The sequence below is a fragment of the Amia ocellicauda genome, chromosome 3 (genome assembly GCF_036373705.1).
Source record: "Amia ocellicauda isolate fAmiCal2 chromosome 3, fAmiCal2.hap1, whole genome shotgun sequence".
Lineage (NCBI taxonomy): Eukaryota > Metazoa > Chordata > Actinopteri > Amiiformes > Amiidae > Amia > Amia ocellicauda.
In genome coordinates, this window is record NC_089852.1 from 10,949,892 (window position 1) to 10,961,133 (window position 11,242).

Sequence of the window (11,242 nt, forward strand, 5' to 3'; positions counted from 1 at the left end):
ACTCATCTGTGTGAAAATTGGTCTTTGAGAGTTGAGACTTAAAGGCCATGCAATAGCTTGATTTCTTAATCATACATCAGGCTTAGATGCCAACTCTTTGATTTGATTACTTTCTTTACAGCACCTCCAATTGCCTGACATGAAGCAGCAGTATAATGCAAAACCTATTAATGCACTTTACACTGCTGTGGGAAAGCAAATCACATGTTTCATCAAAACCCTCTCATGTCCCCCCACCCCCACCCTACTCTATTCTTATCCACACAACCAGGTCTTGAGAGGAACAGAACAATCTCAGATTTCTTTCAGTAGGATTGAGGTTCTCTCACCATTCAATAAAGAATCATTTTAAAGAAGACATCAATAAAAACAGTTCAGATATAGTACTGTGAAACGCAAGAACATATAGTATTGCCCTTATCAACAACAGATGATGTTTGCATCCCGTGGAAGCATCATCAGCACCAATTGAGAACATCATGTGAAGGAAGCTTAAGCAGCCTATAATAAACAAGGGGATAGCTATTCAGTGAATTTATTAAAATAACCTTTAACATTGCTTGTTGTGGAATCTATCACAAAATATGACCATAGTTAACCAATGTAGAAACTCGAGAAAATATATGACTCAGTTTCTTTTTTCATGCTTTGTTGAAGCTCTGCTGCAACTGTTCCAGAATACTTGCACACATATGTACATCATGACATATTGTAGCACAAGAAAAACATCATAAATAACATATAAATTTCTGTCTTGACCTCTAAAGCAAAACTATAATGATGTCTCAATAACAGGAAATAGGTATTCAAATCAGTTGTATTCACTTCTTGGTGACAGGGGTTGGCTAAGGACAATCAGTGAAAAGAACGCAATAAATGGACAGGAAAGAATCCTAATTTGTCCTTACTGTTCACTTATTGGCATGGGTGCTCAGACTCTGAATAACCTTCTTATCATGTTCAATAAGTAGTGATACAGCATGACACAAAGAGCTGGCGGCAGTAGTGCTAACGACCAACACACCAGGGATACGAATATGTTAATTCTTTTAGAGATTTGAAAAGAGCTCTCTCACTCTCTCTCCTTATTTTTGAATGCATGCCTCTGTACAGATCAGCTATACAGCTAACCCCCACTCTCTTATGTTTCTTTTCTCTGTGCAAAATATCAGTCCTGGCCAGCTGGAATCCTTGCTATGATAACCCTGAAGGAAATATCTTCATGTTCATACCCAGCTCCCGGAGGCCCTCTCTTGAATTTAGCCCGAGGCTGAATCTTTTCGAAGGCCATTTCGATTACTTTATTCTGCATTATTCTGTTCCTGTATATTTCCAACACACATCAGTTTATTAATGTAGGTCAGGCTGTAAAATGTATTAATAGTTACAGAAGTAGGAACGTCATCATGTATTTAGTTAATTGAAGAAGATACAAGGACACTACATTGTGCAAAGTATCATACCTGACTCACCTTTTTAAATTGTTATGATCTTTTTTTTCACATCATATACATATTTTGGATACCCTGCCTTACACAGAGCAAACAGTAAGGGTTGAACAACAATTATCATGTCAACATTGAAGTGGTCCTTCTGAAGACAAAAAAGAAAGAGGACACAAGTGTAGCTAAATAACCAAGCTTGTGTAATTGCTCTACAAATAAGATAGCAGTACCTTTTGTTTCTTTGATGAAAGCCATTCCATCATGCTCTTGTTTATCTCCCATAGGTGAATGCACAAAGCTGTGCAGAGAAACAATACTCCAGGAAAGATACTAACACAAAAGCTTCCCTGGCGTGGTTTGGCAGGTTGGACATACTGGCAAATTTGCTAAAACCACGTTGGAGGCTCATGAAACATGGGACCAAAACTTTTGCATTTATATTTTAGTTCAGTGTAACTCTCAGTCTCCACTATGACATTTGTGAAGACTACCTGTGGGTTATTCAGGTTTTACAGTGCACTGGTCTATTTGATCTCACTGAGAATTTATAGGTGGACGAAAATGAAAAAGTATATCGTTTTGACATTAAAGGCAAACCCATTATGGCCTTAAACATTCATTGCAAAGCTGCGATTCATACGAGAAAATGTCTATTACAGAAGGGTTAAGCTTTTGAAGATCACCATTTGAGCTGCAATTCAGTTAGTGTTTCTTGTGAATAGGCAATGTTCCCTCTGTAAAACAAGGAATAAATCTTAATTTTGGCTAAAGCTTTGAAAAGCAGGCAGGCACATCATGTTGACAATGTCAGGATGTCTTATGTATTTTGCTATTCATTTTAAATGTATCATTTTAATGGATAGCTTTCAGGTACATTTTATTTCTATACTACAGTATACGTTTATACTAAAGCCTTGAGTCAATTTAATACTTTTGTATTTGCCCAAAATATACTAACCTCCCTATGTATGCAAAAGCTGTCTCTTACATTCTGAAACCAGGATACATTTAAACCAAAGGGCAGGGGAATCAATTAATATCTAAGTCTGCTTTGACCTTTAAGATTTCTCCATTACTCGGATCATACATGGTCTCAAGGATAAAAAAAGCAAATTGCTTTTAAAAAACAAGAAAGGAAAAAGAACCAGGAAGGCACATTAACAATGGTAGTAAGAAATCGTGACTCTCCAAAGCACATCTCTTAAAAACACACACAGAAACCCCAGAACTCAAGAGGCACCTATGAAGTCAGTATAACCTAAGTGACTACATTATGGTATGTCTAGACTCCAGCAATTCAGTTAAAGATTATAACAACAAATAGTGTAAGAATCCCTTGGACACTTCTTCGAGGTCGAGATTGTCCTGTTGTTGTTTAAATGCGTACCTTTGAACAACCCCTTGGTTTAAATGCAGTTTTATATAAAAAAAAATTGTTCGCTACCTATTAAAAACAAACTAGCGTGTACAATATGAAATACAGTTGCTAATATATATTATAGCAAATACACAGACTGTTGGTTACTGGAGTAGCTGTGACAAATCAACAAATCTGTGTGATATCTGTGTGATACTTTGAATGAGCACTCATGATCAAGACAAATAAATGTAGTTTCAATACCACCAAAATTGAATCCTATCAACAGGTCTGCAAATATATATCTCATATTTATATAAAAACCTGAATCGGAAGAAAATCTGAAAAGCAGAAAATCCTTCCTGATCAAAGTTTATGTAACTGATTTATGTACTGTTCCTACAGTTATCTTTCAATGGCTATGACACGTAAGATTACAACCTATTGTATGGTTAAGTTTTAACACAAACCTTCGTGGAAATAGCAGACAAATCCTGTCACAATGTCCAAGTGATGATGTTTCAGCACACAAATGCATTCAAATTTTTAATTAATTTGGGTGGGACAGTAATGCTCGTAAAATAGAATATATTTAGAGAGAAAGCAAAAAAGGACAAAACAACAGAGAGAGGAAGATGCCTGATTGATTGACAACATTAAAATGCCTTCACCTGCATTGAATAGAATGAATTTTATGCAATGCAATTAAGATTGGCTGATATTTCATAAATGGCAACATCAAATTAAAGCAAGAGAAAGAAAGACAGGGAGAATTATAAAACACATGTATCATAAAACAGTTAATTGTGTAATGGTGCTGTGTCATGAGGTAGCTGTGTTATAGATTGTGCCTTGGGCTGAGTGTGTGTAATGGTAGAGCTCTTATCTATGCTACAAGCCCACACTCTGACAGGAGCTAAAGTACTCGATATGGCAGTGCAAGGCTGCTTCCAATTATTAAAAATGTATGTTGTTATATATAGCACTGTACACTAACATGTTCTGCAGCACAGTGCTGATTAAAGCAGCCTCCTCCCTCATCAGGGTTTAATGAGTGTTATGGTGTCATTTGGGGGAAGAGTCATGTGACGTCATGGGAAGGCAGTGGGAATAGATGAATGCTGGCCTATAGCTTCTTTTATTTAGTGGTTAAGAAACTCACCTGCTGTAAAATCCAAAGAGATTTCTCTGCTTCACCTGCTGCAACTGTCAATAGAAACATAATGAACAGCTTCAAATACTGCGTGAACTGACATTATATTCATATGACGTACATCATCAATATGCAAATGCAAAGCTTTGTTTTTTATAGATACATATATATTTATTTGTTAGAGTTTTTGAAAGCCTAGATCCATCTCCCTCTTTATCTCTACAGTTCAGGAAAAGGAGAGGATACAGAAAGGCATTTTCTGTTTTTTTCCCTCTTTCCACAGACTGCATGTTCTTTTGATTCAGAAAAAAAGAAAGGGGAAAAAAAACCTTGAGCACTGCTGACTCAGACTTCGATAAATTCAGCTTCTTAAGGTCTTTTGAAGAAGGATTGGCAAAAAAAAGAAAAGAGAAAATCACACAAATAAAACCTCACATGCACACAAAGACACGCAACGCCTACAAAACAGCTTCAAGGTGAAATGGGACAAAGAAGTAATTGGGAAAGCTTTAACTATTATTTTTTTCTGAGGCAAGTTATGCATGTGCATATAGTCCAGGTTTTACCTGAGTTGCCCTCAAGTCCGTATTAAATAGGTTCTTCTAGTTATGACTTTGTAACATATAAGATCTTCTCTGGGTTTTGAATCATTATGTAATGAAACACTATGAGAATGTATATATTGCAAACAAATGATTGCTTCTTTACAATTTGATTTACTATCCTGTAATTGAATGTCATGTAACCACGGTCAAATTACTGTGACATAGACTGTATTGACAAATCCATATCTTACAAACAGACAATTTAATATGTGATTTAATTTAAGTACTTCTGGCAACGTTTTAAATACTAGATAGACTTGAGTATTGTTGCTAGCTAATATCTACTACTTATCTTAAGGTTGTGCATGCATATTCAGAACAATTAAAAAAATCAGAAATAATAATAAATGCTGGGTTATACATTGATCTAATATAGACATAATGTATATAGTTTATGTATGAATATCACATGATTATTCTCTATAGTGTCCGTCCTTTAGTCAGAAATTAAAAAGTCCCTTTACGTTAGAAGTCTGCGTAGTGAAACTGTATGTATGTATGTGTATATATGCATGTGTATATATACAGTATTGTGCAAAAGTTTTAGACAGGTGTGAAAAAATGCTGTAAAGTAAGAATGCTTTCAAAAATAGATGTCAATAGATTATATTTATCAATTAACAAAATGCAAAGTGAGTGAACAGAAGAAAAATATACATTAAAATCAGTATCTGGTGTGACCCTTATATATTATGTTATATATTATATTATGTTTGCCTTCAAAACAGTATCAGTTCTTCTAGGTACACTTTCACAAAGTCAGGGATTTTGTAGGCATATAGTCAGGTGTATGATTAAACAATTATACCAATTAGGTGCTAATGATCATCAATTCAATATGTAGGTTGAAACACAATAATTAACTGAGACAGAAACAGCTGAGTAGAATGAATAAAACTGGGTGAGGAACAGCCAATCTCAGCTAACAAGGTGAGGTTGCTGAAGACAGTTCACTGTCAAAAGTCATACACCAGGGCAAGACTGAGCACAGCAACAAGACACAAGAGGCACCTATTAATTTCAAGGCACACAGAGGTTTCCAGATGTGCTGTCCAAGCTCTTTTGAAGAAGCACAAAGAAACGGGCAACGTTGAGTACCATAGACACAGTGGTCAGCCAAGGAAACTTACTGCAGCAGATAAAAGACATCATACTTACTTCCCTTTCGCAATCGGAAGATGTCCAGCAGTGCCATCAGCTCAGAATTGGCAGAAAACAATGGGACCCTTCATAGAAGACTTGCAGCCAAAAAGCCATACCTCCGACGTGGCAACAAGGCCAAGCAAAACTGCCTAAAACTTTTGCACAGTACTGTATATATATATATATATATATATATATATATATATATACAGTGAGGGAAAAAAGTATTTGATCCCCTGCTGATTTTGTACGTTTGCCCACTGACAAAGAAATGATCAGTCTATAATTTTAATGGTAGGTGTATTTTAACAGTGAGAGACAGAATAACAACAAAAAAATCCAGAAAAACACATTTCAAAAAGTTATACATTGATTTGCATGTTAATGAGGGAAATAAGTATTTGACCCCTTCGACTTAGTACTTGGTGGCAAAACCCTTGTTGGCAATCACAGAGGTCAGACGTTTCTTTTAGTTGGCCACCAGGTTTGCACACATCTCAGGAGGGATTTTGTCCCACTCCTCTTTGCAGATCCTCTCCAAATCATTAAGGTTTTGAGGCTGACATTTGGGAACTCGAACATTCAGCTCCCTCCACAGATTTTCTATGGGATTAAGGTCTGGAGACTGGCTAGGCCACTCCAGGACCTTAATGTGCTTCTTCTTGAGCCACTCCTTTGTTGCCTTGGCTGTGTGTTTTGGGTCATTGTCATGCTGGAATACCCATCCACGACCCATTTTCAATGCCCTAGCTGAGGGAAGGAGGTTCTCACCCAAGATTTGACGGTACATGGCCCCGTCCATCGTCCCTTTGATGCGGTGCAGTTGTCCTGTCCTCTTAGCAGAAAAACACCCCCAAAGCATAATGTTTCCACCTCCATGTTTGACGATGGGGATGTTGTTCTTGGGGTCATTCCTCCTCCTCCAAACACGGCGAGTTGAGTTGATGCCAAAGAGCTCGATTTTGGTCTCATCTGACCACAACACTTTCACCCAGTTCTCCTCTGAATCATTCAGATGTTCATTGGCAAACTTCAGACGGGCTTGTACATGTGCTTTCTTGAGCAGGGGGACCTTGCGGGCGCTGCAGGATTTCAGTCCTTCACGGCATAGTGTGTAACAATTGCTTTCTTGGGGAATATGGTCCCAGCTGCCTTGAGATCATTAACAAGATCCTCCCGTGTAGTTCTGGGCTGATTCCTCACCGTTCTCATGATCATTGAAACTCCATGAGGTGAGATCTTGCATGGAGCCCCAGACCGAGGGAGACTGACAGTTATTTTGTGTTTCTTCCATTTGCAAATAATCACACCAACTGCTGTCACCTTCTCACCAAGCTGCTTGGTGATGGTCTTGTAGCCCATTCCAGCCTTGTGTAGGTCTACAATCTTGTCCCTGACATCCTTGGACAGCTCTTTGGTCTTGGCCATGGTGGAGAGTTTGGAATCTGATTGATTGATTGCTTCTGTGGACAGGTGTCTTTTATACAGGTAACGAGCTGAGATTAGGAGCACGCCCTTTAAGAGAGTGCTCCTAATCTCAGCTCGTTACCTGTATAAAAGACACCTGGGAGCCAGAAATCTTGCTGATTGATAGGGGATCAAATACTTATTTCTCTCATTAACATGCAAATAAATGTATAACTTTTTTGAAATGCGTTTTTCTGGATTCTTTTGTTGTTATTCTGTCTCTCACTGTTAAAATACACCTACCATTAAAATTATAGACTGATCATTTCTTTGTCAGTGGGCAAACGTACAAAATCAGCAGGGGATCAAATACTTTTTTCCCTCACTGTATATATATATTATTTGTAGTAAATGTGTAATTACTAAACCCATATGTAGTTGTTTTACTGAGATCTCAGTGTGGACTATACTAAGCAAAGATTTCCATTTTAAATTAATTAAGAGTCTTCTAAAATATGAAAAACAAAAATGGTTTATGGTGTATTATTAATGATAAACATATTTTTGAATGAACAAAAATCCAACCTGGCAGGATTTTTGTTTTCCAGCAACATGAGTAGACCCAAGAGCGTATTACTAACAGTATTGTGTTTTAAATTACACGAGTAAAAATATGAGAGAAAATTTAATAATTATGTATCCCTCTTTTGAGAAAAACAAACAAATAAACAAGAGCACAAAAGAATGACGTGACTGAACATAGCTGTACAGGATGCTCTAGATATTAGAGCACGGTGTCACTCCTTTCTGCTTCTTGCATAATAACCACTTCGTTTTTTTAAAAAGCTTGCATAACCTGGTACAGTTTTGTTATCTTCTCTTTCACTGAAACTTAAAAAAAAAGGTTATAAAACTGCCCGCCTTATTTTTGGTGTTTAAAACTGGGGGGCTGTGTCCCACATCGTACACTCGTTCCCGACACCCTTTGACAATTGTGCATTTTGCGTGATGCTGCGCTGACGTCTCAGAGTGTGTATTAAGTGAGGAGGGTGTAGGTGCAGGGCGAAGCTAAACGTGTAAATGGGACACACTTCAGTGTCACCATTCAGCGCCTTTACCTTTGATGGATAAAGTACCTACGCAGTCTTTTCTTGTCAGATTGTAGTTTTAAAGAATGGAGACTGCAATAGCATGTTGCACTGTCCCACTTCCAAATAACTTTTTCAAGGATTTTGCCAAATAGGAGATGTCTTCGCTGCGTTAGTGGCCTACTGAGCGAAACATTTTACATGCATATAGTTATATTTAAACTTAAAGATAATTTAAAAGACTTAAAATGCAGACTTTACCTCATCTTACAAACATAACAGTTTAGCCCGCTACGTATTTTTAATTTTTTAAATAATAGTAAGCCTATATTTTACTTTAAATTCAATGTTGTATATAATAGCCTAATACTAATGACAATAATAATGATGATAATGGTAATAACAACAACACAGCATAATTTGCAACACGGAGCCGAATAAGTAGAAGGGTCTCTTCCTCTGTGACTGTATTTCATAAAAATATATAATAATTTGGAAACATAGGCTATTGCTCTCCATCAGTATTTAAAAAATTGATAGGTGTCAGTGTTATGAGGAATCCGGCACCCCTGGATATCGAGCATCCCCTAGCAATCACCTTGATTTTGCTCTAGATTGATTTGATACGTGCTCCAGGGGGTGCCAAATATTACAGCAGGTATACTGAAATATTTCAACATTACAGTGCATCCGGAAAGTATTCACAGCGCTTCACTTTTTCCACATTTTGTTATGTTTACAGCCTTATTCCAAAATGGATTAAATTAATTATTTTCCTCAAAATTCTACAAGCAATACCCCATAATGACAACGTGAAAGAAGTTTGTTTGAAATCTTTGCAAATTTATATATATAAAAAAAAGCACATGTACATAAGTATTCACAGCCTTTGCTCAATACTTTGTTGAAGCACCCTTGGCACCAATTACAGCCTCTAGTCTTTTTGAGTACAAGCTTGGCACACATATTTTTGGGCAGTTTCTCCCATTCTTCTTTGCAGCACCTCTCAAGCTCCATCAGGTTGGATGGGAAGCGTTGGTGCACAGCCATTTTCAGATCTCTCCAGCGATGTTCAATCAGGTTTAAGTCTGGGCTCTGGATGGGCCATTCAAGGACATTCACAGAGTTGTCCTGTAGCTACTCCTTTGTTATCTTTTGCTGTGTGCTTAGGGTCGTTGTCCTGTTGGAAGATGAACCTTCGCCCCAGTCTGAGGTCCAGAGCGCTCTGGAGCAGGTTTTCATCAAGGATGTCTCTGTACATTGCTGCATTCATCTTTCCCTCGATCCTGACTAGTCTCCCAGTTCCTGCCGCTGAAAAACATCCACCATGCTTCACTGTAGGGAGGGTATTAGCCAGGTGATGACCGGTGCCTGGTTTCCTCCAGACATGACGCTTGCCATTCAGGCCAAAGAGTTCAATCTTTGTTTCTCATGGTCTGAGAGTCCTTCAGGTGCCTTTTGGCAAACTCCAGGCGGGCTGTCATGTGCCTTTTACTGAGGAGTGGCTTCCGTCTGGCCACTCTACCATACAGGCCTGATTGGTGGAGTGCTGCAGAGATGGTTGTTCTTCTGGAAGGTTCTCCTCTCTCCACAGAGACACGCTGGAGCTCTATCAGAGTGACCATCGGGTTCTTGGTTACCTCCCTGACTAAGGCCCTTCTCCCCCGATCGCTCAGTTTGACCGGGCAGCCAGCTAGGAAGAGTCCTGGTGGTTCCAAACTTCTTCCATTTACGGATGATGGAGGCCACTGTGCTCATTGGGACCTTCAATGCTGCAGAACATTTTCTGTACCCTTCCCCAGATCTGTGCCTCGATACAATCCTATCTCGGAGGTCTACAGACAATTCCTTGGACTTCATGGCTTGGTTTGTGCTCTGACATGCACTGTTAACTGTGGGACCTAACAGTGAGAGACAGAACAACAGCAAAAAAATCCAGAAAAACGCATTTCAAAAAAGTTATAAATTGATTTGCATGTTAATGAGGGAAATAAGTATTTGATCTCCTATCAATCAGCAAGATTTCTGGCTCCCAGGTGTCTTTTATACAGGTAACGAGCTGAGGGAGTGCTTCTAATCTCAGCTCGTTACCTGTATAAAAGACACCTGTCCACAGAAGCAATCAATCAATCAGATTCCAAACTCTCCACCATGGCCAAGACCAAAGAGCTGTCCAAGGATGTCAGGGACAAGATTGTAGACCTACACAAGGCTGGAATGGGCTACAAGACCATCGCCAAGCAGCTTGGTGAGAAGGTGACAACAGTTGGTGTGATTATTCGCAAATGGAAGAAACACAAAATAACTGTCAGTCTCCCTCGGTCTGGGGCACCATGCAAGATCTCACCTCATGGACTTTCAATGATCATGAGAACGGTGAGGAATCAGCCCAGAACTACACGGGAGGATCTTGTTAATGATATCAAGGCAGCTGGGACCATAGTCACCAAGAAAACAATTGGTAACACACTACGCCGTGAAGGACTGAAATCCTGCAGCACCCGCAAGGTCCTGCTGCTCAAGAAAGCACATGTACAAGCCCGTCTGAAGTTTGCCAATGAACATCTGAATGATTCAGAGGAGAACTGGGTGAAAGTGTTGTGGTCAGATGAGACCAAAATCAAGCTCTTTGGCATTAACTCAACTCGCCGTGTTTGGAGGAGGAGGAATGACCCCAAGAACACCATCCCCTCCGTCAATCATGGAGGTGGAAACATTATGCTTTGGGGGTGTTTTTCTGCTAAGGGGACAGGACAACAGCACCGCATCAAAGGGACGATGGACAGGGCTATGTACTGTCAAATCTTAGGTGAGAACCTCCTTCCCTCAGCCAGGGCATTGAAAATGGGTCGTGGATGGGTATTCCAGCATGACAATGACCCAAAACACACAGCCAAGGCAACAAAGGAGTGGCTCAAGAAGAAGCACATTAAGGTCCTGGAGTGGCCTAGCCAGTCTCCAGACCTTAATCCCATAGAAAATCTGTGGAGGGAGCTGAAGGTTCGAGTTGCCAAACGTCAGCCTCGAAACCTTAATGACTTGGA